This window comes from Ceratotherium simum, chromosome 10, assembly GCF_057802395.1.
Source record: "Ceratotherium simum simum isolate JZ-2026a chromosome 10, ASM5780239v1, whole genome shotgun sequence".
Classification (NCBI taxonomy): domain Eukaryota; kingdom Metazoa; phylum Chordata; class Mammalia; order Perissodactyla; family Rhinocerotidae; genus Ceratotherium; species Ceratotherium simum.
In genome coordinates, this window is record NC_141909.1 from 67,259,071 (window position 1) to 67,286,278 (window position 27,208).

Below are 27,208 nucleotides of genomic sequence, written 5' to 3' on the forward strand. Positions count from 1 at the left end.
GTCTTAGCTATTTCATTAGATCAAAAATGTCCCTTGAATATGGTCTTGTTTTATGCTTTTCTTGCATATTTTTATTCATTGAAAAAATCTCTGAGCACCTTCACGTTTCAAGGATTGTGGAAGGCATTGGGAATACAACAATAAACCTAGTACATTCCTCTCATTGAAAAAGCCTACAGGATTTCCTGCTCCTGATGCTAGTAGAGTGGCTTGCTGCAGAGCAATATTTTCACAGAGTTAGTCTGAAACAATTAGAAAAGTTGGAGAAAATAAAAAATGTATTTTTTTAAAGATAGAATAATTTGAGTATCCAACATCCTGAAAAGAAGGGAAGTACATTGTAGTGCTTTTCCCTTCAAGATATTTGTTAAGCTATAAGAAGGGCCGGATTAGAGGCTGAAAAGCAAAGCAGAAAACAATGGCCAAAATGCTGGGAAGCTGAGTTGAGTTTTGAACAGTCTAGAAGACTAGGGAACAAAAATTAGAGTTCAAAGGCCCCCAAAGAAGATAACCCCTGATAAACCAGCCAGACCTCCAGAAAAGACTTTGAAAGGACCAGACATTAGGATTAAGGACAAAGCTCTCATAAAAATCCAGTGTTGAACCAGGTCAATCCAAGACCTGGTAAAGGTGATCTGTTCCTAATCTAAGTGCAGGGTAAATTAATATTAAATCCTCTCTGGAAAAAGATAACATCAGGTAGAACTTCACCAATCATCTCTAAAATTTTTCATACAAAATATGTCATTTAATTTTTCAAAAAATTCTTAGGCATGCCAAGAGAGAATTAAAGGCTCAGAAATGAATGAAAAATTTTTAAAAATTAGAAACAGACTTCAGATGATTCAGACTTTGAAGTTCTCACATAAGGATGTTAAAAGAACAGTGATTAATTTTTTCAGAAAAAAAGATGGGAAAATGGAGAAATTGACCAGAAACTGAAGTCAATCAAAGATTCTAGACTGAAAAAAACAATTACTAAAATTAAGAAATTTATAGACAGATTAAACAGGAGAAGAGAGTATTAGAACTGTACGTTAAGTCAATTTAAAGCATCCAGACTAAAGAACAGAGGGGGAAAAGATGGAAAATAAAGAAAATGTGTACAAAAGATCTATTAGACAAGCTATTGAAGACCCAGAAGGAGAGGAGATAGTGACACAAAATGAGTATCTTATATGATGTTGCCTGATAATATTACAAAAACAGCAAAGATATTAATCCACAAATTCAAGAAACTCTATGAAACTCAAGCAGTCTAAATAAAAATCATAGTAAAACTGGTGAAAGACAAAGACAAAAAGATAATCTTTTAAGTTGCCAGAGAAAAAAGATTCGGTACCTTCAACGAATCGGGCTGACCTTCAACAGAAACAATGGAAACCATAGGACAATAGAATGACATGTTTGGAGTGCTGAACAGTAACAGCTAATCTAAAATTCTATACCTGAAGAAAATATTTTTCAAAAAGGAAAATAAAATAAAGATGTCTTCAGAGAAACAAACACTGAGAAAAATCTGTCTCCCATAGAACTGCACTAAAAAATATACTAAAGAGAATTTTTCAGCAGAAGGAAAAATATCCCAGATGAAAGCATAGAAATCGAGAGAGAAATGAATAACAATAGAAAGGATAAATAAATGATAAATCTAAATGATTGTTTACTGTACAAAACAATGACATGAATTTCTTGGGGTTTAAAATATATATTCTAAAAGCACAAAAGAAAGGATGAAGATGCATGGTCCAGGAAGTGGTAAAAGTACTATTTTAGAGTAGATCTAATATGTCGAGGATATATGTATAATCTCTACAGCAATCACTAAAACAAGAGCAGAAATGCTATTGTATTTACTATTTCTTTACTTCTATTCTACGTAGATTTAATTTTCTATTTTTTTCTGATTTGTTGAGATGGATATATAGATCACTGATTTTGGCCCTTCTTTTCTAATGTGTGCAATTAGGGCTATAAATTTTCATCTTTAGCTTTGTCTCACAAGTTTTAATATATCTTATTTTTATTATAATTCACTTCAGTATATTTTCTTATTTCCATCTTAACTTCATTTAATCCATGTATTATTTGTAAGCGTATTCCTTAATTTCCAGACACTAGAGGATTTTTTTTTTTTATTGATTTCTAACTTAACTTCACTGTGGCCAGAAAACAAACTTTGTTCGATTTCAATCCTTTGAAATGTATTGACACTTATATAATGGCCCAGTGTACATTCTGATAAATACTTCTGTGTACTTGAGATAAATATAGAAAACCCAGAAGAATCCACATATAAAATGTTAGAATAAACAAGTAATTTTAGCAGAGTTGCTAGATACAAAGAATATATTTAAAAATCAATTATGTTTCTATATACAATCAACAATTCAAAAGTGAATTTTTAAATGGTGCTATTTATAAAAACGTTGTGGTAAACAAGAGATGAGACATTAAGGTCCCTCTTAATTAAAGTCTTATTGCCCCAGCCACCAGCAATGCTCTTAGAAGATAGCCTCCTATCTCTCAGCTCTTTCAGAATTTTCCTCACTGACAATAAGCCGTCTTGCTCAAGAGCATGCCCTTACTGAGGCAGTCCACATCCAATAACTGACCACCCCCTGGGGGCAACTGATGGAACGTATTTGCTCAGAGGTTCCCCTGGGTTTAGCCAAGGCTTTGTCAGACCTATGTTAAAGTTTGACTTCTCTCTCTTTCAGTCTTGCTTCTTCCCCATCTCTTCCATAGATGTTCATCACTAATAAATAACCAGTACACCAAACTCCATTCAGCATCCACCTATACCAGCCTGCAAGAACTGGTACCAGAAAGGGCCTGGAAAGTAGGCAATAAGACGTGGTGTTAGAGCTGAATCACTTGCTGCTCAACAAATATTGAGGACTCCATGACTGAAAGTAGCGAAGACTTCCCCTGACACAGGTGCTGGTCCAATTGTTAAAACTGTCATAGGTGATCGCTGGGATGGTATGCCAGTGGAAAAGAATGCACCAGCTAATTCAAGTATCAGAGTTTTGAGAAGTATCAGCTAAAACAGTACCAATAAAGACAATGGGATTGGATGGCTATTGCTGCATGTCATGGATACCCTAGGAAAAAAAAATAATGAAAACCTGCAGGTGATTAACAGGCAACTGAAAGTTAAGTGTGAAAAACAATAGCTCACAAAGAAGGTCTCATCTTCTGTAGTCAAAGGACAAAGAAAGATGAAGACCAGGCCCCGGGTTTAAGAGTTAGAGTGACTTGGCTCCAGAGAAAGTTAAACACCCAGACAATTTAGCTCTGTTATGCCAAGATCAGGACTCTAATTATGAGCAGGGGTTGAGGGGAATGAGACCAGAACACCTGAGATAAGGATACGGGCTTTCCACAGCAGCAAAATTTTTAAGAGTTCAGTAATTAGAGGCATATCAGGAAGCCCCCTTCAAAGTAAAAGACAAAAAATTACTGTATCCTCTATCTCCTATCACAAAGAAGAAAGCACAATGCTTGATAGACTTTTACTGGTTGCAGAAGCAGCATATTCCATGCCTGGGGACACTGCTTTGACTCACATACCAGGTGACATGTAAGGCTGCAAGCTTTGAGAGTGACCTAGAACAGAAAGGGCTCTGCACTAGGTCTAGGCTGTGGTGCAAGTATCTCTGCCCCTTGAGCCATATGATTCAGTAGATGCTAAGGTATTAGAGGTATTGATGGTGGGAAGACATGCTATGTGAAACATGTTGCTTATAGCAAGCCCCAGCATGTAGTCCTCTGATGTTCTGGAGCAAAATCGTGTCATCTGCAGTGGAACTATACACCATTGAGGGAAAAAAATACTGGAGTTTTATTTATCTCTGATAGAGACTAAATGCCTGACCATGGGATACTAAGTGACCACACATATCATGAGCTCAGCTCTATCAGACCAAATAAGTCATAAGGTCAGGAATACCCAGCAACAGTCCATCATAAGATGGAAATGGTATGTCCTGGATCCAGCACTAGCATGACCAGCTTGCATAAGCAAGCTGTATAAAGGGATACCCCAGACCCCAATGTCACTCACCCTTATTATTCCAGTGCACCTCCTTTAGCTCATACCTATGACCATACAGAAGACTTCTCATAACCATCCGATAAAGAGGGAAAAGACCTGAGCTAGCTTTGTAGATGAATCAGATCAGTACATAATGCAAGGCAAAGTGCAGGACAACAGTTGCACTACAGCCTTACTCACAAATGACTTTAAAGGCAGTGCAAGGAAAAATCTTCCCAGTGATTGGAGATTTGGGCAGAGCAACTAGCCGTCCTCTTTGTGTGAAGAACTAGTCCCAGGTTAGAATATACACAAACTCATGGGTGGAGCATAGGCTACCTGGTTGGGGCATGGAAGGAGAAAGATTGGAAGATAGAAACAAGGAGGTCTGATGTAGAGACATGTGGATGTACATGTCAGAGTGGGCACAAAGTGCGAAGACCATTGCGTCATATGCTACAGCATATCAAATAGCATCTACTACAGGAGAAGCACTAAACAACCAAATAGAAAAAATGATCCAGTCTGTTGACATCAGCCAGCCTCAGTCATCAGTCACCCCAGGGCCACAACTGTCAGATGAATGGAGTGGCCAAGGTGAAAGATATGGAGGCTATACATGGGCCCAACAGCGGGAGCTCCCACTGACTAAGGCTGATTTAGCTACTGTCGCCACTGAATGCCCAACCTGACAGCAACAGAGGCCAAGGCTGAACCCCTAATATGGCATTATTCCTCAAAGAGTTCTGCCAACCATATGGGGCCAAGTTTACCACATGACCCTTTTATATCCTAAAAAGACCAAGAACTTGATTTCAGAGAAATAGATACATATTCTAGGTATGGGTTTGTCTTCTCTGCCTTCAGGCCTCAGTTAGCACCACTATCTATGTTTACTCCACTAGCATGGGACCCACATAATATTGTATCAGACCAGAAGACCCATTTCTACGGCAAAGGAGGGACAAAAGTGGGCAATGACAATACATAGGAAGGATCCACAGGTAGGATTACAGATCATACCACCAGGAAAGCTGCTATTGTTGCTAAATGTCACAACTGATGTGCCAGTTTAAAGGCAATCCTCTATGAGGATAGAATTCCATCCTCTGTGAAGCAGTATATATATTGAACTAAAAAACTTTATATGATAATGTGCTCTTAATAGGAAGAACACATGAGTATGGGAACCAAAGCATGTGATGGCCTGCTTATCATCACTCCCCATGACCCACTGGAGGACTCTGGAATTCCCATCTCCACAACTCTGAGCTCTGCAGGGTTAGAGGTTCTGATCACTAACAAGAGCACACTTTTGCCACAGAACAAAACAATAGTCCCTTTCAACTCCAAATTATAGTACTACCAGGGACTAAGCAGGCAAGAAGAGTCATCATCTTGACAGGAATAATTGGCCCTGATCACCAGAAAGAGGTAGTGCTGCTATTTTACAGCAGTGGCAATGTTGGGCACTTGTGGGTACCTCGAGTATTCTCTTGCCCAATTGTGACAAGTATAACAACCTCGGCTTGACAAGAGCCTGGAGACTAGGAGCTCCAACTCCTCAGGGTAAGTCATTAAGATGAGTTGAGGTAGTACTGATATCGAGGGAGATCTAGAATGGATAGCAGAAGAGAGAGACAATGAACATCAGCTGCAGCCCAACACAATCTGCAGTGATGGGGGCTATAGATCTTCCTACCAACCTTCCTCTTCTAAGTTTCCCCGGGAGGACAGGTACACCAGAGTCCTGGAAGAGCTGCTGCCGAAATGTATATGAAGAAGCAGATTTGAGCAGCGTAAGAGGCAGTCTGTGACAGACACACAACAGGGGGTAGACTGAGATGGACATAGAGATGCACCACCCAGATCCCACTCCAAAGAAGGATGTATTGCTCCAGCTTTTTGAAGTTTTGTGAGCTCCTTCAAAGCTTGCCTCAACTGCAAAGAGCGACTCCACACAAGGGTATACCTTTCTGGGCAGTCCACACCCAATGACTGATGGCTGCAAAAGTATAAAGGCCTGACCATTTCTGCCCACTGAGAGACATCTGTGATAGGCAATATTGGCTCCCGAGCACCTGTGGGGTTGGCCAAGGCTATGTCAGGCTTGCACTGCAGTTTGATTTCTTTCTCTGCCCAATCCTTCTTCCTTTTCCTCCCTTCCACAGGTGTTGATCCCTTATAAACAGCCTGTACACCAGACTGTTTCTCACATGCTTCTGAAAGACCCAATCTATGAGAATCATCAAAAAACTCCAAATACCTAGGAATAATTCTAACAGAAGACATGTGACTCTGCAGAAAATTAAAAAGTATCATTAAAATAAAGTAAGGAAGATTAAATAAGTGGAGAACAATTCACGTTAATGGGTTCAGAGTCAATTTTCAATAGATGTCCATTCTTTCCAACTGGATCTATAAATGTAATGTAAACTCAACAAATATCTCAGCAAGTTTTATTTGTGAAAATTGACAAGCAGATTCTAACCTTTATATGAAAATTCAAAAGGACGAAAACAGTTCCCTCAAAATGAAGAAGAACAAATTTGGAGAACTACAATTCAGGACATCATAAATTATAAAGCCACAGTAATTAAGAGAATGTAGTAATGGCAAAAAAAGATAGACAAATAGACCAATGGAATAGAATACAGAGTTCAAAAATGCATATATGGACACTTGATTTATGACAAGGTATGCTGAAAAACAGTGGAAGAAAGGATGTTCATTTCAATATATGGTTTTGAATCAATTGGTTTCCATATGGAAAAAAAATTCACCTTGACACCTACCTCATTTCACGTTCAAAAATCAATTCTAGGTGGTCTATAGGTATAAATATAAAAGATAAGAGAGTAAAGCTTCTAGAAGATAGTATAGAAGAATATATTTATGACCTTGGAACAGGCAAGGATTTCTTAAACCAGATGCACACACACAAATACAACTAATCATCTCTTCATCAAAAGATACAGTTATGACAGTAGAAATGCACAGAGTGGGATTATAATTAACAAAATATTTGATTCCAAATATTTTGGAATACCTATAAATCAATAAGAAAAAGACAAACCCATAGAAAACTTGAAAAATCATTAAAAAGGAGATGGGGGCACATACAAATGACTAGTAAACATGTAAAAAAGTATAAACCACATTAGTCAATAGGGAAATACAACAATATACCATTCACAACTATGAATGGCTAAAATTGGGAAGATTGACAATAGTGTTAGTAAGGACCTAGAGAAACTGGAATTCTCATATATTGCTGATCAGCACAAAGTAATACAACCACTTTGGAAAACTTTTCAGTAATACCTGAAAAACACATATCTTATGACTTTTAGCTTGGTACCTAACAGAAATGCATATAAATGTTCATTAAAAAGCTATACACCCATGATCACAGCAGCTATTAGTTATAATAGCTCAAAACTGGGGACAATCCAAATAGCCCTTTAGAGCAGAATGGATCAATAATGTTGCTATATATATACAATAGAAAGCTATCTGTGATAAAAAAAAAATGACAAACTATTGATATTTACAATAAAACAGATGCATCCCAGAAACTAAATTTTGAATAAAACCAGATCAAAAGAAATCATCATACCATATGATTCCATTTATATAAACTTCAAAAGTCTGAATGGATCTTATTTATGGAGAGGAGGAATGGGTAGTAACTGTGAGGGGCACAAGAGGGGTTTCTGGGGTATCAATAGTTATTCCATTCTGGACATGGGTAGTTGTAAGATGAATGTGTTCACTCTGTGAAAATTTATTGAGCTGTATACATATGCTCTGTGAACTTACTTTAAGCAATAATAAGTTACAGGCCCAGTACAATGCTAGATAAAAGGAAACAGATATCTATTGATTTAGGTTGTGAGCTTCACTTGCCATACACACAGTGCATCAAAAGAATGGAAGATCTGGGCACAGAAATGAAATGTAAAATCCAATCCATCCTCACAGGTGCAAGAGAAGGCTAAATGGAGAGTCAGGCCCTGATGACTGTGCCAAGATCACCACATCCTTGGCACAGCTGTGTGTGCCCATGTGCCCTGCTCACTTTATAGAAGAACATTTTGTTAACTCTCTAAGGCTGTAGACATAAACACAAAATTCTGTTTCTAAGATAACATCCTGTACCTTACCTTATGTTTTACTTTGGCTGCCGAACTGGAATAGTCATTGCCTCCATTATTTTTAAGTAGAGAGCTTTTCAGTGCTACATTTATAAGTTTCTCACTTTTTAAGTGGATAAACCTGGCCAACACCACAACCCTAAGTATTTTTACTAGTACAAGTGCCATCCACTGTAGACACGTTCTTCACAGGGAAAAATCTGGCTTCTTGATACTTTGTTCTGGCCAACAGACATCCCACCAGGTTTATAGTGAAAGATTAGTGTTCTCTGACAACAGGATGAGGAATATTTCCCATTCAGGGATGAGTGACTTCTGACGGGAGTTTGCAGGTCTGGCAAGACATCACATGGACCAGGCCAAACCAAACACTGAGTGGAAAACTCCACTCAGACAGTGTTCTGTGGGCCCAGGCCCCCTGCGTCCAGCCCACATGTGCAACTGACTCTTGTTAGTAATGAAGCAGAAGCCAAATAGTACTGCACATGCTGTACAGAGAGTGTGCCTCAGCCAGGTGGAGGGAAGGATGACAGGGCCACTGGGACACCATCCCAGGCCTAATCCAGAGTACACTCTGAGTTTTTCCAGGACCTCATAATGCCAGAGATATTTTGATCATGACTTTGAGGAAATGTTTTGAGCATAAATGGCTTTTGTGACCCATATGTCTAAACATTTTCACTTTTATGCCAAGAGAGAAGAAACCTTGTTTTCACATCTCTAAAAGAGAAAAAATTAAAAAGACAGAGAAAACTTGACTTAAATCACAAATGTATCCTACCAGATTCTACCATCTCTCTTCAACCTTTTTATTCCTTAATTGCAAATTCAATAGTTAGAAACAGTTTTTCTATACATCTTGCAATGTGATAAGTACACTATTCATACCCCAAACTACTGACTATTTATTCACATAATCGTTACATCTACTTTTGTTAATTTATTTTAAAAGTTTTAAAAGTGGCTATAGAAGCATCTCTTGAAATCGTGCCTCCAATTAGAAACCTTTCACGAAGAAAGAGAACAAATTGATTCATCCTATCTAGTAAACCTGCACTTGCCACCGTTTCCATATTACTTCTTCTCATGGGCATGAACAATTGAGAGTTGTTTGTGTATTTACTTTAACAGTATGGGACATTTACCCATTACGTCTAAAACTGGAAAGCATGATGATACATGTATTCAGCAAATGCGGAACAAAACATTCTCCCAAAAAAGGTAGGAAATCACTTTACTTACAGCATGTTATAGTAGATTTCACAGAGCAGTTGAGCATGTCAGAAGATTCCTAAATGTGGAAAGAAAGATTTATTTTTAAAATTCTGTAAACTGCAAAGAATTGTGTGGATATATAAATCAGATTAATTATATCATATGCACTAATATTTCTATGATTAACAATGGCTATTAACATCCAATTTCCAGAAAGATGCATATTTCCTGTCAGATAAATTCTTATAATTCAATTTAATAATAATAATTATAAATAAGCATAATTTTTCCAAATAAATACATTCATATTCACTTAAATAAAATCACATTTTATCTACATCTTATCGCGCAAAGAATAAGCCGTTAACTTAAACAAACGTCAGTTACCTTCTGTTGTACTTCTTCACACTCTCAAAATTCCACATCACCCCTCTTTGCAACTCTATTTTTTAAGTCATCAGTAGAAATTCAAATAGTCCAATCCTTCTCAAAAGTGGCAAAGAAGGGTGAAAGACTGCACCCCAAGTCAATTCATTTGCCAAGGAGCTAAGATTTCCCCCAATATTCATTTTCCAATGACAAAATGTTTAAGAGGGAAAAGAGGTTATTTTGCTCAATCCAGAAAATGTTTGACTAAAATATTTTTATCTTTTTCTTTTAAAATAATTCCTAAAATTTCTATGGCCACTTACAGTTTGCAAAATGTTACCCCACTTTATTTTGTTTAATCCTCACCAGAACAGGTGTTCAGACCACGATTTTGTAGACACAGAAACTGAAGCCGGAACCTGCACCTGAGCCCCTGATCCCAGCACAAAGCCTTCTCCTCTTGACCACAACTGCTCTGAATACAGGAAAGAGCTGACGCTGCTTAGAACTCCCTTCTCTCGGGTGAGATGATAAAAGAAGATACATGATTTGAAAGGATGCTTACGGAGCCTGAAAAGATACTTAGCAATTCTGACTAGAAGTGTGAGAGAAATTTTTTGATAGAGAAAGGAAAACTAAGACATAGAATTGATCATTTCAACCTCTAAGAAATTCACTAAAAAATGGGAACCACTTTCCCATTAGTATTGACTAACACTAAAGCAGAGGTTCTGACTTGTGCTTTAAAAAAAAATCTGGGATTAAAACACCACGTTTGCAGTCATAGTGAAAAAAAAAAGCTGCTTGTAACTAATAAATAAATAATACCTCTACTATCATCAAGTAAAAAAACTTTTAAATAGAATTTGAGTGTAACAGTAAGACTGCTGAAGGACATGGCAATTTGAGAGAAGCTGGCAAGGAAAATTACACTATTATCAAGCAAAGTGGGAAAACTCATGATCTGAAAATTGATTGTAACTGAAAATAAAATCATTAACCAATTTACGCTGATAATCTCTTGTAACTGTGCCAACTGTGTCAGCTGATGTTACCAGTGAGTTTCCTGCCCTATTAGGTCTGAATGAGACTTGAACTCACAATTCCCACGGCTTGTGGGAGCGTTAACCATTCCCACGGCTTGTGGGAGCGTTAAACATTCCCATGATTCCCTTCTGACTTCATCATCTACTCCCACACGTGCTTTCTCAGTGTTCACTGTGTCAACCAAATTGTGAACTCATAACTTTTACTGGTTTCCAAAAAATTAAAACAAATATTACCTTTTGTATATATCATACTCACACTGATTATTATGAGCAAATGGAGATTTTATTAAAGGTTTCAGAAGATTAGAAGAATGTGGCATAGCTCAAATTTTAAGATTCATCTTTTAGATATGCTTTTGTCTCAAAATTTCTCTGACAAGAATGGGATTTGGGGATGCTTTCTTGGTCCTTTCTCTAGCCTGTGCCTCATCTAGTCTCCCAACCCCTCATCTTCCTGCTAAATGCTCTTCTTCTCACTGACCTCATTTTCTTCCCCCTCCTTCTCAGGAAAACCAAAATTCTTTCTTGTCTCAAGTTTAGCAATTTAGTGATTATCTTTTGTTGCTGAGATGTTCTTAAGGTCTCACCATCTAACCCAAGAGATTACCCAAGCATTTTTTTCCCCCAAAAGCTCTTAACTATAGTAAAGGGAAAAGGAATGGGGCAATAGTCATAAATGGCCAAACGACCCTAGCTGGCCATTGATTTTAAAAGAAATGTGTATTTAAAACCAATTTAGATAACGTATGATTTGTCCTATGCATTTCACATTCATAGTTGTTTTAGAAGCAAACTGCTTGTATGTATCCAGGTCACATGAATTTGAAGGGTCAGCAACCAAAATCCCGCATACAGAGTCTTGAGCGATAAGCAAGGACACGGCATCTGGAGCTAGGCAGCAAAGTTCGGATTTCATCTCCTCCACTGCATTAGGCAAGTCATTCCAGCTCTCTGGCATCAATTTCCTCATGTGCAAAATGGAATGACAATAACTGCTTCCATCACCTACAGTTATCACATGGATAAAATGATTTAATACATGTAAAGTCCTTAGAACATCGCGGGGCACAGAGTAAGTACTGAATAATGTGGGCTCTTATTAGAATTATCTTAACTCACTCCAGAAGGCAGCAGTGTCTTTCTTCCTTACATCTCCTCTTAAGCATTTGTTATTTTTACTATTTATTTCTCATTTCTAATGTGCTACTTTGAAATAACTCTTATACATCTATACTATTTAGAATACAACTTACATGTATATCTTTGTTCAATGGTTCATACATGACTGTTCTAGATTGTGATCTTCTTACAGACATTGATTGTCTTTTAACATTTTTGTATCTGCCATAGTGCTCAGCAGAATAACTTGCTCATTATAGGGACTTAATATTTACTAGTTTAATCATCAGCTGTAATAAAACCAATGGTGCATTGATATATTTCTAACTTGGTTTATGCCACTTTATGGGAGAAGCACCTCAAAACCCTATTTATCAACTGGGGTTTGCCTTTCCTCCCTCTCCAATACTGGAGATATTCTGACTTCTATTTCTATGTGCTTTTCACTGTCCCTACCGAAATTCAAGGCCCGCCAAAACTGGGAGAAGGCTAAATAAATGTTACACGCGTCAAGTTGCATCTATATCCATGGTGAAGAACATATTTCTGTATTTTTTATTTCTAGTAATTCTGTTTTCCATCATATTTTCAATGTAAAATATGGAAGCAATTGCAAAAGAATACTTTTAGTTGCCACTTTAAAATGTATTAGAAGGGGTCGGCCTGGCGGTGCAGCGGTTAAGTGCACGCACTCCACTCTGGCGGCTCTGGGTTTGCAGGTTCAGATCCTGGTGCGCACCAAAGCACCGCTTGTCAAGCCATACTGTGGCGACGTTCCATATAAAGTAGAGGAAGATGGGCACAGATATAAGCCCAGGGCCGATCTTCCTCAGCAAAATGAGGAAGATTGGCAACAGATGTTAGCTCAGGGCTGATCTTCCTCAAAAAAAAAAAAAAAACCATTGGAAAATGTGGGCATACTTTAGGATGAGATTTTTCTCTCATGTTATTCATTTTACTTGAAAATTATTTTATTCATATGCAGCTGAGGGTTGAGGTAGGGTTAATTTGTAATGGCCATTTTAGTTATTTTTTGTAGCAATGAGAAACTCAAGGGTTAGAAACTATTTCCAGACTTTTGTGTCACACTATCTTTTCATTGCTCTGCTCATGTGTCTCACTCTTAACTCCCGTGTGCATACACACTCCACCTTAAAACAAGTTCTCAGACGCACAAGAGACCAATTTTATGAATTAAAGGAAGTCATCCAAAGGGAAAAGAAGAGGCAATTTTAGATCTCTGATTCTTTTTGGATCACACATCTGTGGCTTGAGCTGCCTGCAAACACCTGCACCTAGGAGAGCAGGAATGAGTTTTGTGGCTCTCTAATCAGCGATCTCTTAATGAAATGAATATTATCATTTTCATAGGATAATTTTTATGGAAATGCACTTGGCTAAGAAATGATAAATACAGAAAATCAAATTACTGACATATTATGTTTCTTTGTATCCATGAATAAAAATATGTATCAGGTTGTAGTGATACCTCTCTTCTATAATAGTAGTAAATATCCAGTAGTGTTTAGAGGAACACAAAAGAAATAACAACAAAAAGTACATAATCTAGGTTTAACACAGGCAAAAATGGAAGCTATATGTTACATCACTAGGCCAGCATCCATCAACTCTCACTCCAACACCCACACCCCAGGTATCCATTTTCAGTAAGGTACATACATAGGACTTTCTGTGTATGTAGAACAGGAGAAGGGAGTTTGTGGTTGGAGTCTAATACTAAGAGAGGAGAAGGACGGCAGGGATGCTATGATATCTGTTCCCAATAGAACTTTTGTTCTATGTTTAAGCGCATATGACTAATGGGGTGGGGTCCAAAAATGGTTAAATTCTTTTGCATGAAAGATTCTGTAAGATACTGAACCCAAGAAGAGGTTCTCTGGGACTGCAATTTTTAAAAAGTTGAGGCATAGAATTAAGGAAGAGGCCGTTCTTCCCACTACTGCCCAGAACCCTACAACACTTTGGCAGCTCAAGGGCTGTAGCTTGAGGAGCATCTGGAGATATTTTTCTTGGAGTAAACTAGTGCTCCCATGATTTGAAGTGGCAATAACGAGCATTCTCAGGCAGTAATTCTATATACTTAGGAGCTAGAACATAAGAATACAAAGACTGGTCACCAAGTGACAACTACATCTAGAGTGTGGACATTTTGAGGCACCATCTTGGAAATATATGGAAATAACTGGGGGATACAGTAAGAGTGATAGACTGAGATCCTGCTACTATGCAGATAAAGGCTAGCACATCAGCAGATATGTGGGTTAAAAGCATATTGGACTTTTAGAAAGTTAATAAATGAAATCATCTTTTCCCCTCCCAACTTCAGAAAGGATTGAGAGATAGAAACAGGACCTAGGCAGGAGAAAAACAAAATATCAATTTTATTACTAATAGATTGGGGATGTGGCTTAGGTATTCAGTAATCATGAGCTTCCTAATACTGGATCCCTAAATTAAACAGAGTTACCACCCAGTCACAGGCAGTGCTGAAGGCTGAGACCTCCCCAAATGGGGCAGAGCCTGGAATGGAAGATCATAACAGAATGTCTGCTCTTTGCAGGCAAATCCAGAGAAAAGGAAAGAATTAGGCTACACATGCAAAATTCCTCTTTCTAAATTCACTAATCACCTTGGGAGCACTGAGGGAGAGGGTGAGATAAAACACCAGGGATATATGACCAGAGAGTGGGATAAAACACCAGTTTTACTCTCATGGAATTCCTTCCATATGGAAAGACAGAGGCTGTGGAAAGGAGGTTCCTCCACCATCAGCAATGTGCAAGGAGCCTGGCACTGGGTAACAGACTATGGAATAATCTACCATAATCCAGGCACTTGCCAACAATACAAGTTAGATACCAATAAATATTTGTCTTCCTAACTCCCAAAACTTAGTGTATATTGGATATATGCTTACTTCTACTCTTCTTACTTTGCTAAAAGGCTGGAGGAAGAAGTATGCTTCCTAAAGATAACAATTGGCGGTAAATAAGCCCATTTAGTAATGTTGTGATTACAAAGGCAATTTAGAAAAAGATTTCCACTTGTCATTTGGATGATCCATGGAGGTGAGGAGGGAGGAGCGATAGAGATTAAATTCAGATTTAAAATAACTTTTATCAAGTTCCCATTGTGTATTAGAACTAAGCTAACACTGTGACAAATGATTTCATTTAATATAATTTAGTCCTTAAAACAGCCACATTACAAGAAAAAAATTGAGGCTCAGAAGGGTAAGTGATTTGTTCAAGGAGTCATAGGAAAGAAGAGGTAGAATGATATTTTGAACCAAGTACGACCCAGACTCATTTCATTCTGCCACCCAGCAGACATTACCAGTATACAGATATCAAGACAATTATAATTTTTAAAAAGTGGATTTTGTGGACAAAAGGAAAAAAACTATGCAACTTTGAGTCATACTATTAAGTAAATTAAAATAATCTACTTGATATCATAACACTTCTAAAACCAACTTTAAAGCATTTGTTTTATCTTCAAGGCATCTTTTCAGGGAACAATTAAAGGACGAATAGCTTTATGACTAGTATATCAGTAAATGGTCTTTTCTTATCCTTCAAATCATTGACTATATGTCCTTCATCAAACCCAAGCCTTGGAACTTATACCAAAATTAGAGAAATTTCCCTTTGACACTGCACAGATACAGGATAACCCAGTGATAATCACTCCCTTGCAGGCATTGCACATGAGGTATTTTAAACACTGGTGGAGATAATCTGTGGATCCAAACTAAGATAAAATCTGATGTGGAAGAAAGCAGGCCCCCTCTTTTGTGAAATGATGGCTTAGAGAAGCAGTACAGAGTGTCCTGAAGGTATATCAGGAACCATGCGGCTCAGCCTGCTTTGATTGTTCCCAGAAGCTCCCTTGGCTGTTCTGGCACATTTCTTCTCAGATTTATTTTACACCACACCACTTCCTAGAGTGATTAGAAACAAATACCAACGCCAAGCGTCCAAATATGCCTGAGATCCTCTCAAACAGCTTGGCACTTCCTGCTGCTTTCATTGGCAATTCCATGATGTGACTTGATAGAGAATTTTTAATTTGAATTCAGCTAATGCAATAATTTGAATTTTTGATTCATTTTTAAAAGTATTTCTAGGGCCCGGCCCAGTGGAACAAGTGGCTAAGTGCGCACGCTCTGCTGTGGCGGCCAGGGGTTTGCTGGTTCGGATCCCGGCGCGTAGGGACACACTGCTTGCCGAGCCATGCTGTGGCGGCGTCCCATATAGAGTAGAGGAAGATGGGCACGGATGTTAGCTCAGGGCCAATCTTCCTCAGAAAATAAGAGGAGGATTGGCATCAGATGTTAGCTCAGGGCTGATCTTCCTCACACACACACAAAAAAAGCATTTCTACTTTTCTATTTGGAAAGACCAAGTTATACCTTAGGTTAAGAAAAAGAGATTTTATATAGGCCTAGCCTTAAACATAGTGGAATAAGTAATGATTTACAGAGTATGACTTAAGAGACATCATAGAAATCTAAATTATCTCAATATTTTTTGCCCCTCTTACTTTCCTTGGCGCCTCCCACCTTTTTATCCACCTTACTTGATATATTCACTGTTTGAGTCCCTCATTTGAGTTGGAAAACTAATAAATTATCTCTGGAAGGCTGGTAAAACACATGCTACCTAGGAAGAAAAAATGGAGGAAGGCTGTGTTAGAAGGGGGTTCCACTTCCCACTGAAGAATCAGAGTGAATTGCTCTATGAGGCAGGCTATTTTTCATCTTTAGGAGCAAAGATGCTCCATCTTTAAGAATTTGTCTTCTTGAAGAGATGCTAGACATGTTGCAGTGAAATACAGAAAATCACCTCATGCCTATTACTTTGTGAATTTGCCAAAGGTAGGTCCAGTTTAACATCTCAAACTCAACGTATATTATCATAGTGTTCAGAGTAAAATCCTTGGAAATGGTCTATTCAACAGTATGTAAACAACAACAAAAAGCCATCTTGCTTTACCTATATGAATTTCATTATCTGAAAGATCTGATGGCTCTAAAAAGAACACATTCAGACTATTAAAAAAAGTCTGAGGAAGAGCACTTCCAGAATGGCAGAGTAAGGATCTCAAAAAATCCATAAAGCAGTAAGAGTATCAAAAATTTTAAAAATCAACATTTTTAGAACTCTGGAAATTAACTGAAAGCTTGCAACAATATGAGGAGAATTTATTCAAGAAAAAATACTGAATATCAGGAAGAACAGCAAGCTTTACAGCATTTTAAGTCATCCTAGTTCCATTCTTCTCTCCCCAGTCTCACAGTAACCATGAAAACCAACAGCCTCACAAGGGGAAAACCATAAACCTCGCAGCCATTGGAGAGGGAAGAATGAGTTTGGAGCTTCTAAAAAAGCCCCATTCCCAGAAATTTGTCATTATTTGACCTATCTAGTAGCTCCCTAGGAGCTCTCACTTGCAGGACTCATCTTTATTTAACATAACTCAAAGCTCGTTCACTGTAAACAGGCTTTCCCCAGGGCATTTATTTACAACAATCAGCAGCAACTGTTAACCATCATAGCTGACTAAGGTAAGGATAACAGTCAAGGCAAACAAGAAGCTGACCGAAATAATTGAAAGGAAAAGCTAGGAAATGTGATAGCTGTAGAAAAGCTCCAACATTTTCTGAGAATTAAGAAGGCCACACAAATATGTAGAAGTATTGTTTATGTTTTTTATTTTCTGTGTATTATGATGTCTTGACATCTTAAGAATCTTTTTGGCTGGAGAGAGACTGCACCTCCTGTGACTAGCCAGTTCTCAGAGATAGCAAAGGATGCAGGGAAGACCACACCTTTGATATGCAACCAGAGAGCCATACATCCTCCATCTGGTCTGTGCATCTCAGGAGGCAATATTCCTCTGCCTTAATCATCCCAGTGCCAGGTATTGGCAGCTAGAGACCATCTCTATAGCCCAAAGTCCACTGGAATTATTCAACCTAGTCAATCCTAACCTGTTTATCCTGCCCTGTTTTGCCTTTCCTGAGGAAATCCCAATAAAAGCTCTGGACTAGACTTTCCTCTTGCTTCTATCTTCTGTCTCCTGACCAAAACCTGGTGTTCCTCATATGGCCCTGTGTGGTGTGCCATGCCTCCTGTTTATAGAACCTGTTAGTACAATAAATTTTGTTTTCCTGAGACTCTCCCATGTCCCCTCTTATGGCTGCATCTGACTGACCATCACATAAAAGAATAGAGAACAACAGGGCTATGGACATGACCAGGAAATATCTGAAAAGGCCCTAATCTCTCACCTCAGGCTGACTTCAAATCTCTGCACAAGCAGAAAATAAAAGCTAAGGCTGAGTTGTAAACTACTAGAACATTGAAGACATGCCCCAACTTCCAGCCAGAGCCCTTCAACAAAGGCTGGGAAATGGACTGGTTCAAGGCATTTAAGGATATCTCTGTCCTATCATTAACTGACCACAAAGCTAACTAAGCAGATACTTCAGTGGCCACATATGACAAAAGCTTTACAGAACTTGTTCAGGAAAGGCACTAAACAAACAAACAAGGAGCAATAACAACTACAACAATAAATAGCAATAACAACAAACCTTAAAAGGGGGATGTGAGCTGCAGAGTTGCCTCATTACATTATTTTAAATGTCTAGATTTCAACAACAACAAAAAATTTTGAGACATGCAAAAAACAGGAAAGTATACCCATACACAGGAAAAAGTAGTCAATAAAAACCATCCCATAGGAAGCTCAGATTTTAGACTTACCAAACAAAGACTTGAAATCAAAGACTTAAATCAATTATTATAGAAGGAAAGGAAGAAAATTATGTCTAAAGAATTAAATGAAAGAGTGAAAAATAATATCTCACTTAATAAAGATAACAACCAAAAGATATAAATTATTAAGGAACCAAAAATAAATTCTGAAATTGAAAAGTACAATAATTGAATTAATAAATTCACTAGAGAAGCTCAACAGTGAATTTGAGCTGGCAGAAGAAAGAATCGATGAACTTCAAGATAAGCCAATTGATTATCCAGTATGAGGAGCAGAAGTTTTAAAAATGAAGAATACAGACATGTGTCACTTAACGATGGGGATAGGTTCTGAGAAATGCATCATTAGGCAATTTCATCATTGTGAGAATTCTTCAGGATGATAGCTACGGTGGAATGGGACATGTCTGACTGGAGAGCAATAACCATCACTGATTTTCCACCTTCGTAGTCCTTAATCATTTTTAATTTTGTTTCAATCACTCAATGTGGCCTTTTACTGGCAATATTAGCAGTGGAGGATTTTGTACACTTAGGGGACATGATGAATAAAACAACATGAGATTAAGTCAAGCACAAGAGAAAATGATGCAATAAACACAGTAAACACAAGATGTATGAGGCTGCTGCCGGTGTAACACAGTATACTGTTTTACAGTAAAATTTTCCTCATAAGTAGAAAGAGTACACTCTAAAATAACAATAAAAGTATAGTAAATATATAAACCAGTAGCATAGTCATTTATTATCACTATCAAGTATTGTGTACTGTACATAATTGTATGTGCTATATACTTTTATATGACTGGCAATGCAGTAGGTTTGTTTACACCAGCATCACCACAAACACGTGAGTAATGCATTGTGCTCTGGTGTTATGATAGCTACAATGTCACTAGAGGATAGGAATCTTTCAGCTCCATTATAATCTTATGGGACCACTGTCATATATGCACTCCATCATTGACCAAAACATTGTTATGCAGCACACGACTGTAATGAAAAGAACCTCAGACACCAACAATCATATCAACATATGCATAACAGGAGTCCCAAAAGAAGAGAAAAGAAAAAAGAGACAAAAATAATATTTGAAGAAATAATGCTCAAAACTTTCCAAATTTGATAACAAACATTAACCTGCACATTTAAATATTTTAATGAATTATAAGTAGGATAAACTCAAGACATCCATACCCAGATATATCAAATTAAACTCTCAAAAGACAAAGAGAGAGGAGCCGGCCTCGTGGCATAGGGGTTAAGTTCACGCACTCCACTTCTGGCGGCCTGGGGTTCACAGGTTTGGATCCCGGGCATGGACCTACACACCACTCATCAAGCCACGCTGTGGCAGGTGTCCCACGTAAAGTAGAGGAAGATAGGCACAGATGTTAGCCCAGGGCCAATCATCCTCAGCAAAAAAGAGGAGGATGGGCAACAGGTGTTAGCTCAGGGCTAGTCTTCCTCACAAAAAAAGAAAAAAGCAGAGAGTCTTCTCTGCCTGAAAAAAAAAAGGTAAAGAAAGAACTTTCAAAGCAGTAAGAGTGGTGACTCATCACATACACAGAATCATCAATAAGATTTACAGCTGATTGTGCATCAGAAATGATGGAGGCCAGGCAGCAGTATGATCGCACATTTGAAGTGCTGAAAGACTGCTAACCAAGAATGCAATATCCAGTAAAATAATCCTTCAAAAACAAAGAAGAGATTAAGACATTCCCAGACTAAAAAAATCTGATAGAATTTACAGCCCTATAAGAAACAGTATAGGAAGTCCTTCAGGATGAATTAAAAGGGCACTATACAGACACTGGAATCTATGCAAAAAAATAAAGAACACTAGTAAAGTTAACTACATAGGTAAATATAAAATATGGTATAAATGTATTTTTCATTTGCAGTTCTTTTCTTCTCCTGATTTAAAAGACAACTGCATAAAGCAATAATTATAAAACCATATTTCTGGACTTGTCATGTGTAGAGAATTAATTTTATGACAATAATAGCACAAAGAAGTGGGGAAGAAATAAAGCTATATAGGGTCAAAGTTTTTGTATAATATTGAAATTGTTAGTATTACTCTGAATGAGACTGATACAAATTAAGATGTTAATTGTTATTCCTGTATGCAGGGGGAATAATAGAAGAAATGATAAGGAAATTAAAATGATACAATAGAAAATATCTATATAACACAAATGAAGGCATTAATGAAGGAATAGAGAAACAAAGATATAGACATATTAAAAAGTCAAATGGCAAAATGGCTGGTATAAACCTTATCAGTAATTACATTAAATGTAAATGGATTAAACACTCCAATCAAAGCAGAGATTGACAATGGATAAAAATATATGATCCAACTATATGCAGTCTATAAGAGATTTAGATTTAAAGACAGAAATATATTGAAATTAAAAGGATGGGGAAAGCTGAACCATGCAGACAGTAACCAAAACAGAAAATAAATGGCTATACTTATAGAAGACAAAATAGATTTTAAGAAAAAAATCATTACTTGAGGCAAAGAAGAATATTTTATAATGATATAAAAAGATCAATCCATCAGAAAAACATCACAATTATATACATATATGTGCCTAACAACAGAGATCCCAAAATACATGATGAAAAATTGACAGACTTGAAGGGAAAAAAATAGACAATTCAACAATAAGAGTTGGAGACCTCAATATTCCACTTTCAAAGCACAAAGCAGGAAATAATAAAGATAATAGTGGAAATAAATGAAATAGGGAATAGAGAAACAATAAATAAAATTGGCAAAACCAAGGACAGCTTATGCACAACATTTTCTAATTGGATGACTTAGACAGTGGGAATAACTGTCCAGAGCATACACAGGGGCAGAGAGTCAGTAATGCAACCTGGCAACTCCCCTGAGTAATGACGGAGATGAATGTAGGGGAGGAGAAGGCCACCATCATCATGGCCAAAATAGCCTTATGATGCTCCTCACAAAAATAGCTTCTACAAATATTCCAGTTGCCCCCAACTTTTACAGGAGAGAGTTGACATTTAGGGATGCATTTCACCCTGCAGTGTCAGAGTCCAAGTGCAGCAATGCATCAGATCTAGATTAATAATGTTAGGTACTTAAGGTACTAGAAAGGTCCACAGTTAGAGAAACGTCCATTTGTGGGATTCAATAGCACAGCAATCAGATGTTTATCTGTAAGATCAGGTGGTGAGTGACATATCCAACAGTTCATCAAATTCAGAACAGTGGCAACTGCCTATGACAGGCATATCAATGAATTTGGTGAATCGGGATTCACACATGCTACCCTGTGAGAGAGAGAAGAGAGATTAGATATCCATGCCCATCCCCTCCCTCTACTATATCTGGGATATCTTGGATCCTAAGGAGTTCACGTCCTACCAGTTAGGGTGACTCCTCCCTATCAGCTGTGATGTGGGCAGTCTGTCCTGTATCATGGGCAAGAATAGTGCCCTTGATCCAACCCCTAGGGTGCTGAATTCAAATCTTCTGGCTTGGATTCTCTTGTGGTGCAGTAAAAATTTATATTTTAAATACTGATATCCATCCCATGGGGCTACCCAAAGCAAAGAGCAAGGGTATTTTAAAGAAAATATTGAACTCAAGACCTCAAATTGATGGTCATTATTTTTGAATCACTTGTAGAAAAAAAAAACAATCTCTGCACCTGGGAAATAAATGAAGAAGGAGGTTATTGCCTTCCACCCCTTGTTTAATAGCCATCTTGATTTGTTCAAGAAAGAGTTGAAGGAGGTGGAAGGCCCTTGTAGGGTTCCCCATGGAGACTGACGTTTCAAATTCTAAAAGATAGGCGTACAATTGAAGAAAGGGGGTGAATGGCCTGGTTAAACATGCAATGCAGATGAGAAGTACCTCTTCTGGAAATTGCTACATTGAGACCCCAGACTGCTTGCCTGAGACATGTAACCCAGGCATGGACTATCTTGTCCCCATTCATCAGCCACTTAAGCCTGCCTTTAATTATCCATTAAAATGCTCAACCATGGGGCCAGCCCAGCAGTGTAGTGGTTAAGTTCGTGCACTCCACTTCAGTGGACCAGAGTTTGCCGGTTCGGATCCCCAGCACGGACATACACACTGCTCATCAAGCCATGCTGTGGCAGCGTCCCATATACAAAGTAGAGGAACATTGGCACAGATTAGGGTTAGGGACAATCTTCCTCACCAAAAACAAAAAACAAAAAAATTGCTCAATCACCCCTGCAGCTTGGGAGTTTTATGGAGCATGAAGAGCCCACCATATGCCCCATGATTTGGCCCACTGATGTGTAGCTTGGGCCAAAATCCAGAGCCATTATCAAATGCAGTGTGCTCAAGGAACCCAAAAAGAAAACAAACGCAGTCTTGCAGGGCCTGGAAAGTGTGACAGAGTCAGTAGAACATATTGGGATGGCTAGGGTAAACACCTAAAAAGTGACAATTGCAGTCAGGTTCCAGCAGAATCCTCTGGACTGGATAAGAGGCCCAACATGATCTAGAAAGTTGCGATCAAGATCTTCCATGAGGTATGTGAGAGTTCCAGCAGCCAAATAGGCCCTCCAATCATTGGGCCTATTTTTTATTGCCAAAAGCTTCACAACTGTCTTCTCTGGAATGAGATATTGTACTCCTTCCCAGATTGCCCCTAGGAATTTCACTTGGGTACTAGGTTCTTGTACTTTGTGTTAATGGCCCAGCTGTGTTGCATATGTGGGTCAACAGGGTGTCCAGTCCTTGTTGGGCAGTGCCCTCCAGGCACTGGAGGTTGGGCCCACCAGGAGGCCAATATAGTGAAAGGCCAGTGCTCCCTCAGGGAGTGGGACTTTTTCCAGATCACAGGACACCCGTTCATTGCAGGTAGGCAAGGAATTTAGGTGCCTTGTGGAAATACATTAAACAACTCATTCCAAATAAAGGCAAATTGATCCAGATGGAGAGTGATGCTGAAAAGAGCATTTGAGATATCAATTGCCACATACCAAGTTCCCTTGGCTTGGGCAGTAGCCTCTGTGACAGTCACAATGTCAGGTCCGGCAGCACTATGGTACTGAGCCACCTCAATGGTGATTCTCCAGCTACCCAAGGCCTTACACACAGGCCAGACAGGACTATTAAATGAAGAAATATTTTCACTTTGGCTTCCTTAAGCTTGGGAATGAGGGCCATTATTTCCTGTTCTCCCCCAGGCAGCTGATATTGTTTTTGGGAGATAACGACACCAGGCACTGATTGTCAAGTAGGTTCAGGGTCTTCCATGTACCCCACTAAGAAGGCCCTAATTGAAGCAATTCCTGGCAGGGGTTGGGGGTGAAGGTGAGCCTGAGTACACAGACAATACATCTATACCAAAAATACATTCAGTGGTGGAGGTCATAAGAATGGAGGTTTGTAGGGACCAAAAGTAATCATGCATAGCCAAGCCTGGGCAAGGGTCTCAGTGAGGTGGCCTCAGACTAAAAACAGAGAGTATTATCTGTTTCCCCCTCATTCTGGTACAAAGGATTGTGGGGATCACAGTCACCTGTGATCCAGCATCTGAAAGGCCCAAGAAGTACAATTCTCCCTCACCTCTCCATTGAACCCTGACCTTGGCATAGGAACTCCAGCACCCCCTAGCAACAGAGGCCCCTCAGCCTAACTCCTACTCCTGCGTATTTTTAAAGCTAAAGAGTTCTGAGTAAACATTGTTGGGGCTCTCTGATTCATCTCCAGACTCACTGGGAGGGGAGCGGGGGAATGGCACTTGTGTCAGTCACAGAGGTGTCATTATGTGAACCCTAGCAGAGTTGCTCATCAGGACCCCCATGGCCCAGTACTTGGTAGAGAGCTCTCCAATCTCCTCTTTGAGTCCCATTATCAAGTAACCAAACCCAGAGATCTTTTGGGGAAGGGCCTTGTCCAAGTTTCCCAGGAGAGGATGCCCAGTTACCACTCCTATACTGTTCTTTTTGTTGGTCATGTGCAGACAGTGACAGAGCAAGACAGCGAGACCCTGGCAGAGGCAGTCAGGAAAAGAGCAGGAAGAAAGAAAGACACAGACAGAGAAGTTGAGACCAAACTGTAGAGCCTAGGAGAGAGCACAATTGCCCTTTTCTGAAGAGCAGACTATGGGGTTGCTGTTGAGTAAGCTGGGCTGAGCTGGGACAACAGTCCCTGCTCCCTGCGAGGCTGGCTGAGAGACAGAGGCTTCTAGACTTTCCCATACATCCTCACCATAAAACCCTACTAACTAAAGGAACCAGGGATGTTTGTCTTCCTCACAATAACACAGTGAAGCACAAATATTTTAACAATGTAAAGTTTGGGGGAGGATGTGGTGATGAGAGAAAGTCAATTACTGCATACTCTTGTATGCAAAGCTAATAAACTGGAACTTGACCCTGTGGGAGACGGGAAGTCACTGAAGAGCTTTAAGCCAGAGAGTAACATAAACATATCAACACTTAGAAATACCATTTTGTAAACTGTAGAGACCGGAGGGGCTAAAACTAAATGGAGGGAGAGAATATTACAAGATAGGAATTTTTAACACTTGGTGTCTCTGCGTAACTACTTTTTTCCGCTCTTTTCTCATTGAGTTTGTATCTGCAAAAAGTAAACTGGATACTAACATAATAGCATACTAGCATAAACGTGAGCAGCTGGAGTCAGCTTGGTAAACACAAACGAGAAATCTGTTTAATTCTCAATCGTAGGGCTTTTCCTATCAGTTCTTTATTTCACTTGACCTAAACAGAGACAATCAGACTACGCATGAATTAATATTATAGAAGTGAGAAGCATTTAAGGAAAATTTAAACCAAAGCAGTGTGAGTAATAAAAAAGTTCCAACTATGGCATAGGAATAACTCTGGAAACCAAGTCCCCAGTGACACAGTAATGACTGTTATTCATTTGCTTTTCCCTCACTGCACTGTAATGCAGGGATGTGTCATTAGTTCCTGGTCCCCAAGGACAAAAATATCTAGCTTCCTAAGTCTATATAAAGGCTAGATTTAAATATGTTGGAGGATCTTTAATTTAGTTCTTTTTAAGGTTTACCTTTCCTCTTCACTAACATTTTTAGTTTATAAGTTTACACACTTTGGGTTGCAAATCTTTGTTGGAAGGTTTAAGAAAGATATTTAAATGTTCAATCTAACAGTCATGCTCTAGGAAGCAGCCAAATGAAATAAACCAGAGAATTTTCTGATTAAAAACTTCAAAGAAATTGCAACCAGCTGTTCTCCTTCCACCATTGATTTATTTCCTCTGAAAACTGAACAAGAGGAAACAGGCCCTGGCAGAAAAGATTGGTTCAGACATATGTCATGCTTCACTGATAGTAGGACTTGTTAGACAGAATAGTCAACTGAAAGGCAGAGAGAGAGAGAGAGAACTAACATTTGTAAAGCACATTTAAAGACTGGTCACTTATAAATATATTGACTCTCTTTTAGAATTGAAGAGACTCAATATATACTTCCCCCTTTCCTGGCCAAAGATCAGAACCAATTAAAAAGTAAACAGTTAAGGCAGAAAGAGATTGAAATATCACTTTCATTAATGACAAAGGCTATGTGATAGAATATGGCTAGGTGTGTTGAGCCCTGGAATTAGTCAGATTACTCACTAGTCATGGGGGTAGTGGGAGGTGGGAAGAATGGCTTGAATTAAGTATGCCCAGTTCCTCTCTCTAATCCATCCATCATAAGCCACTCCTTGAGAGGTGCTAAGGGCAGGGGGAGGCTGTATGCCAACAAAGCCCCTTTTATTTGGAAGGATTTATTAGAGCAAGGAATAAGTGTCCTCCTCCAACCCCCAACACTCACTACCACCTGATCATAATCAGTGCTGTAAGCAGAGACTCAGAAAACTTTAAGTTACTTTTCAAGAGCTATAAATCTCAAGTGGCTGAATCAAGATTTGAATTCCAAGCCATTTGACTCTAAACTTCTTTCCACTACCCAGGCTTGTTCCATTGTAGGGGAGGAAGAATTTCTTCTCTACCTTCTTAGGGTCTTTCGCTGGGCCTAAGAATTAAACTAACAGAAGACATTAACAAGACAAAAGCATACAAATTTTATTTAGTAATGTTTACATATACATGCGAGTCTTCACAAGAAACATGAAGACCCAAAGAAGTGACTAGACCTTTGTGCTTATATACCAGGTTGAACAAGAGTGGCAACTGTAGAAAAAAAAAACTAAAACATATGGGGAGAATAAAAGAAGATAAGAGTTATTTTAAGAAAGTCCGTTTGTACATATTTCTCTCCATGTCTGGACTCCATGTCTCTGATGATAACAATCTTTCTTTCCTCCTGGTATAGGGAGGGCATCTTTCACATGGGAGTTTCATCTCCTACTTTCAGGAAGAAAAGGGAAGGTCAGACTGCCCTTCTTGCACTTGCTGGTTTTCAAATGCCTTTAGCGCAAAATAATCA

General features: G+C 38.6%; 1 long non-coding RNA gene across 9 annotated transcripts in view; it reads right to left on the reverse strand.

Annotated features, from left to right (window-relative positions):
- The window catches only part of LOC147916162 (uncharacterized), a 331,839-nt gene that overhangs the window by 290,219 nt on the left and 14,412 nt on the right, over nucleotides 1-27,208 (reverse strand). For all 9 annotated transcript variants that reach the window (XR_015553454.1, XR_015553460.1, XR_015553455.1 and 6 more), the window contains one exon: nucleotides 9,439-9,487. This is a non-coding gene — a long non-coding RNA (uncharacterized LOC147916162). The remainder of the gene's footprint in view (nucleotides 1-9,438; nucleotides 9,488-27,208) is intronic.